Raw genomic sequence first — 6,467 nt, 5'->3', positions numbered from 1 at the left:
AGTGCGAGAATCACGTAAAAAGATGAGTGGATTGAAAAAAAAGTATTTGTACAGGGCAGTTCACCGGCCTACAATGGTACTTCAGCAATAAAAAAACTAAGGGTTTTGAAGTACAGATTTTCGGAACATAAATCCTATTCACCAGATTTGGAACCGTCTGATTTTGATTAAATCTCGTTTCTTAAGAAACTAGTGGCTGTAAAATGCTTTGAATCCCTTGTTGAGGTGATAGTAACTTGTAGACATTGTAGTTTCTTACTTGAGGGATGGAGATTATTCAGTGGAAAGCATTCAAGAAAGTGCATGGATCTAACAGGGAACGGTATATTTCACTCCTACTTGAGATACTTGATCTTTTGTGTAGGTCATCAGTTAATAAACTATGCAGTTATCTAAGGAACTTTTCTTGCTGTGTTAGTTTGCACATACTCTCAAATAGAGTATGCATTAAACAATTTACGCGATATAAGAGCGCAGTAATTGCGTCTTACTGACAATAACTGCGTTGGCGCGCACGAAGAAAAAAATTTCACAAAAAGTAAAGTGCATATGTAATCGGAAGATGTTTATACCTAATAATTCTCGTTATTAATACATCCCAATCAGTAACGTCGTATGGACTTTAACACTGTATATTCCCCCACGTTGCAGACTTCCTTTACGACTCCCTAGCTGATCTTCAAGAAATAAATTGCTCCTCGATGTCGAAAAAAAAAAAAAAAACCACGCGCACAGTGAATGTAGTATATCAGTTCCCGTAGTCGATCACAGTAGTCCATAAGACTACACCTTTGATTGTTGCAGGTATCAGACATTTGTTAAAAATTTGAAGGGCAGTAACCTGCCTTATATGATAAACGAGAAATTTACAGGGAACTGATTTTCGAGATCACGAAAAACCTAGATCTGGATTGTCAAACAGTGATTTGAACCCAGCTCCTCTCTTACTCGAATCCAGGGTGTTAACCACTGCGCCAACGCACAAGATAGCTTAAGAAACAAAAATGATTCATCAAACTATTTCTAGTCACCACTGATTTTAAAATCTCTTTCTCTCTCTCTCTTTCTTTTTATGAACGCTCCCTCTGTGTTCGGCACTTGTACCACCTTACATGTGCTAGAAACTCGCCATTTAGTCAACTTGTACATCAGCAATAAATATGAATTCTCAGTGTATAAGAAACTATCAACCTCGATTGCGGTTAGTTTCTTATATATTAGATTATCACGATTGCTGATTGTGGTGCAGTGTTGAAAGTACATGAATTCTCAATACCAGTGCTCCGTCTCTAGGAATGTGTAACTATACTTACAAAGCGGTAATCAGACTCGAGAAACTCGATTGCGGAAGAAAATAAGGTCTATGTATTACGAGTGCTTTTCGTTTTGTATAGTTTCTGAACATTGAGCAAGCTGTATCAGTGTTGATCGATAATTTTGCTTGAAGAATGAGAGAGAAGCAGTTCCTTTTGCACATGATAGTGATATTATTATAAAGGCCGAATAAGGAAGTATCAACATAGAGAAAAGTAAATTAGGTCTTATGAAAGTTCTTAAATTTTTTTTACAAATGATCTAGCTTTTAACAACACTAAAAACACTGCTTCTCCAGTTTTACTCGTATATTAACAGGACAGAAAGTTCTTGGGTGTGTATACAGAAGAATACTTAAACTGAAGGAGCTACATACTTGGGTTCCTAGAACATTAAGCTTCAAAAGTTTTTACCAGAAGAATAATTGGCAATTTTTGAACAATGAAAGTCAGTGAATCGAAGAGTTTTTGCCTATTTTCATTCGTTGATTACCTGTGGGACAATATTTTGGAGAGATTCATTGCGTAAGAGAAAGTAATCAGAATTATGTCTCCCTATTCATACACGTCTATGCTATAAATATCTATTACAATGTTAAGAATATTAATAACAGCCTCACGGTACATTTCTTCAGCAATGAAACTTGCTGGCAACACTGAGTTTGAGCCTGAAGGTAGTAAAATACTAGAAAGAAAAATAATCCCCCCTACACTTTAACGAATCTAACTTTGGCTTGAAAAGGACTGGAATGCACAGCTATAAAATTCTTCGGCAGTTTACTGACAGAAATAAAATATGCAACCGCCAGCAGTAGTCTTCCGAAAATGTAAACCGACAACCCCTTTTATACTGTACTGTGGAAGAATTCTTGAGTGGATATAGGCAGTAATTAGAAACAGAATTCCCGAGAAAGCAGCCATATAAATATATTTTCCTATAGACGTGTGTGCAATTTATGCTAATTTTACACTTCCCACATCACAGTGTGCATCCCCTGTATATGGTCTATGGATTACTTTAAGGCTTTTTCTAATCATCAGAACCATCTTAATACGAGCTACACTCCTTTGTATTTTCAGAATTAGGGAACGACCGGTGGGGAGCAGAAATAATTCTCTAAAAATGAGGCAGATTTCCTGTTATTACTGCGAGAAATTCACGCGAATGAGATATTTACGACGTCGTATTTCATTCTTCGACAACGCAGATATGCGTGGAAAAGTTCCTTTTTATCGAGTAGAAACTTGAAGCGATATGAAGTCCGATCACGGACGCACATTTATTACCGTAGCCGGGATCCTACTAGTGCGCGTTTTTCTGTTTTCCCGCGACGTTTGTCACGTTGTGACGAGACGCGACCTAATGTAGCCTGCAATGCCACCGTCCTTTTGCGTTCAGCATTTCCGCGAGAGCGACCGTGAACATGAGTGAGGTTCACAATTCTTGGGATGTCGTTCACGAACGCGGGGCCCGCTGCGGCAAGAGACACTGATTGGGATGGGACCGTCTTGCTCCGTCACGATTGGCCACCGGCAAATTACTTGATACCTATACTCGTCTCTGTCGCTCCGCCTCTGATTGGTTCTCATCAACTGTGCCTGCAACCCCTCCCCTCGCAGCCAATACTCATGCAATCAACGAAGCAACCAGCGAGGCAGAAAACATTGTAATCATGGCAAAGCGCTTCCAGAATCGGAATTCCCCAAGTGTTCTCCGTCGGCGCGCAGTCGAGGTGGCGTATCGCTGACGACTAATTTTTGGGTCAATATGTATTTATATCCGCATTTCACGGGTACTTTATCTCACTGTCAGACTTCGAAAAACCGTCTCCGCAGAATTTATGAAGTCTGAGGCTATTTTTCGGAGCAGAACGCGCGCACAGTTTCTCAAGCTCCTAAATGACAGTGTAATCAATAGCCGCCAGTCTTTAGAAATTACGGGAGTTAACTAAGACCAAAATACTTATCCCTTTATCTAATGAGAATGAGAGACAATAAGAGCCGTAACTACGTAACTCGGAATGTTTAATTTTACAAATAATTCTGCGCTTGTGACGTAACACTATTGAATACTAAAGTACGGATAGAACTTTTGCAATTTTGTTATCAATAATATTCGCTGTTGTGAAATTGTTTTAGTTATTATATTTTACTGTGAGATATATAAATTCTATTGTTGTTTCAAGCTGCAGTGTGGCGATCGTATTTACTGTTGCTGGTATCTTAAATGAGAGATCACGATGTAATTATTCGAATTACGCAAATTATCTCTACATTTTGAAATGTTTTCATGACGCACTATTACTGTACGTGTGCATACGTATATTTGAACTTGTGCGATTGGCCGATAATGCAGACATTGTCTACTGCTAAAAAGATGGCCGTGGCTAAAATATTAATTTCATCGTAATTTAATTTTACCAGTTGACTTTTTTTTTGTCCAAGACAGCAAAGATGTACAGAAATTTGAAAGTGTTTTAGGACTTGAAACTATATAAGCGTCGGTCAAAGATCGCACATCACAGAGTCTCATGTGGAAATTTCATAGCATACGAGCAAGAAGATAAAGCTGTCTTCAACCAGAGGGTTGGTATCAACATTTCAACGCTTTACTAGGCGCATTTCAAGCGGAAACGGTGTGCCCAGTTTACTGACGTCTCCTAAACACAGTCCAAGACGACATTTTCACTTAATAAAAATCATTACCAAAGACAAAAAAAGCGATAAATGGTAAAAACTGTCCGACAGCCAAGGAGTGAGCCCCGAACCACTGGTTTGGTAATCTGACACATTGTGATCGAGCGACACAAAGACAATAAGAGTATAATAAACAAAATATCTTATCCATTTCGTCCTCTCCACTATATAGGTTAAAAGGCAAGAACTTTTAACCCCATTTCCAAGATCATGAAAACAGTTCCAAAAATTATGTCATCTACATCTACATGACTACACTGCAATTTATACTTAAATATTTGACAGAGGGTTCAAAGATCATTTTCTGCCTGTTTCTCTGATCTTCCATTATCAAATAGCAAGTGGAAAAATGAATATCTAAATCTTTCCCTGTGAGCTCTGATTCTCTTATTTTATTATGATGATCATTTCTCCTCGCATAGATGGGAGTCAACAAAATATTTTGGCATTCGGAGGAAAAAGTTGGTTATTGCAGTTTCATGAAAAGACCTCGTCGCAACAAAAAACGCCTTCGTTTTAATGATTGCCATCCTGGTTCGCTTATCATATGAAGATATGCGCGGAAAACGGGCTAATCTTCAAATGTAAAAGCTTAGAGACAAGTGCTGGTTGCTACTTGTTGCTGGGTATGAGAACTATCAGAACTTGCATTGGTCTCACCCCTAAATATCACTTAGGGGTGACACAAATGTCAATTTTGATAGTTCCCCTACCCAGCAACAGTTGGCAACACTTATCTCTATGCGTACTAATGGTTCCAATTTAAGATGTTCGTGACTATAATCTCTAGGTATTTACTTGAATAGAAAACCTTTAAGTTTTATGATATCTAAGTGAAATTTAACGAAAATTTGAAGTACTCATGTTGAGGACCTCACACTTGTCATTGTTCAGTAACTGTCTCTCTCGGCACCATGCAGATATTTTGAGTAAGTAGATTTTTAATTGATTTTGATGGCTTTCCCAGATAGTATAGACACCTGCAAACAGGTTAAGTGGACTGACAGGATTTTCTCCTAAGTCGTTTATATAGATCGAGAACACCACAGGGCTTAGAACGCTTCCTCTGGAAAACCGAGTTATAACTTCGGTTTCACTAGATAGCTTCCTATCAGTTGTTATGAACTATGACGTTACAGATGGGAAATCACGAATCCAATCACACAGTTGAGACAAAACTCCATAGAAACGCAGTTTGCTAAGAACGCGCTTGTGAGGAGTGTCAAAAGCCTTCTGGGAATCAAGAAATATGGAATGAACTTGAGATCTCCTGTCTATAGTACTAATTTTTAGTGTGAATAAAGAGCCAGTTGTATTTCACAAGTAGAATATTTCCTCCATCTATGGCGGTTGTGAGTCAAAAGGTCGTTGTGTTAAAAGTATTTCATAATGTTGGAACACAATATGTGTTCCATTTTTGAACGTGCATTCGATACAATTTTACATTTTAACCACATAGAAAACAATTTGGTAGTGGAATATGCTCAACCCTATGGATATCATCAAAACCTGATGCAGAAAATACAGGCATACTGCTATAAAAATGACCTCAATGTATGTTAAAAGAGCTAACAGATTTTGCCAGCCTCAAATATTTGAGTAATTTGAAATACTTACATTGGAACGCATCAATAAAGTACAGTGGTTCACATTAAAAGCATAGCACATTCTCCGTTGTTTTTTATTTGTTTTTGGTTTCCAAACCTTTAATGAACAACCTTTTCATCACAGGGCATAAAATTTTCCACGAACTCTTTCCGCTTAGGGTCAAGAGAAAGGGTATAAAAAGAAAATTACGTCTTCAGACGGACACACAGAGCCCAGAACATACACAGTATTACAATAAGGATGTGTCAATTAAGACAGTATTTATTATCTTCCAGTGAACTTATTAGTATTTTATTTTCACACTATCTGATCAAAAGTATCTGGACACCTATTACTGGACATTAATGTGGGTGTGGTCAGCACACCGCTCTCCCAGTCGTTATGATGGTTTTCTGTGACCGGAGCCGCTACTATTCGGGCGACTAGCTGCTCAGTTGGCATCAGGAGGTTGAGTGCACCCCGGAAAGTGGCAACAGCTCATGACGGCCCAGACGGTCACCCATCCAAGTGCCGGCCACGCCCGACAGCGCTTAACTTCGGTGATCTGACGGGAACCGGTGTATCCATTGTGGCAAGGACGTTGCCCTTCATCAAATTGCTACAGGGTATAACGTGATTCGTCACTTCAAATCACTTGTTTCCAGACATCCACTGTCCGGTATGCTCGATAGTCCTAGTTCGTTAGTATATGAGGTCTGCCATGTGTTGAATTATTCAGAAGTGTTCCTTCGTGTTTCCACTTCGGAATCACATCACCAACAGTCGACTTGGGTATCTTGAGAAGGGTTGAAATCTCCCTGATGGATTTGTTCCTCTGGTGATATACAATGTTTAGTCCGCGTTCGAAGG

At 38.9% G+C, this 6,467-nt stretch overlaps 1 pseudogene; it reads right to left on the bottom strand.

The window, feature by feature from the left end:
• Positions 1 to 6,085: 6,085 nt before the first annotated feature.
• Positions 6,086 to 6,203, bottom strand: LOC124557378 (annotated as a pseudogene).
• Positions 6,204 to 6,467: the final 264 nt, after the last annotated feature.

This window comes from Schistocerca americana, chromosome X, assembly GCF_021461395.2.
Source record: "Schistocerca americana isolate TAMUIC-IGC-003095 chromosome X, iqSchAmer2.1, whole genome shotgun sequence".
Classification (NCBI taxonomy): Eukaryota; Metazoa; Arthropoda; class Insecta; order Orthoptera; family Acrididae; genus Schistocerca; species Schistocerca americana.
This window is presented reverse-complemented; position numbering and strand designations above follow the sequence as displayed.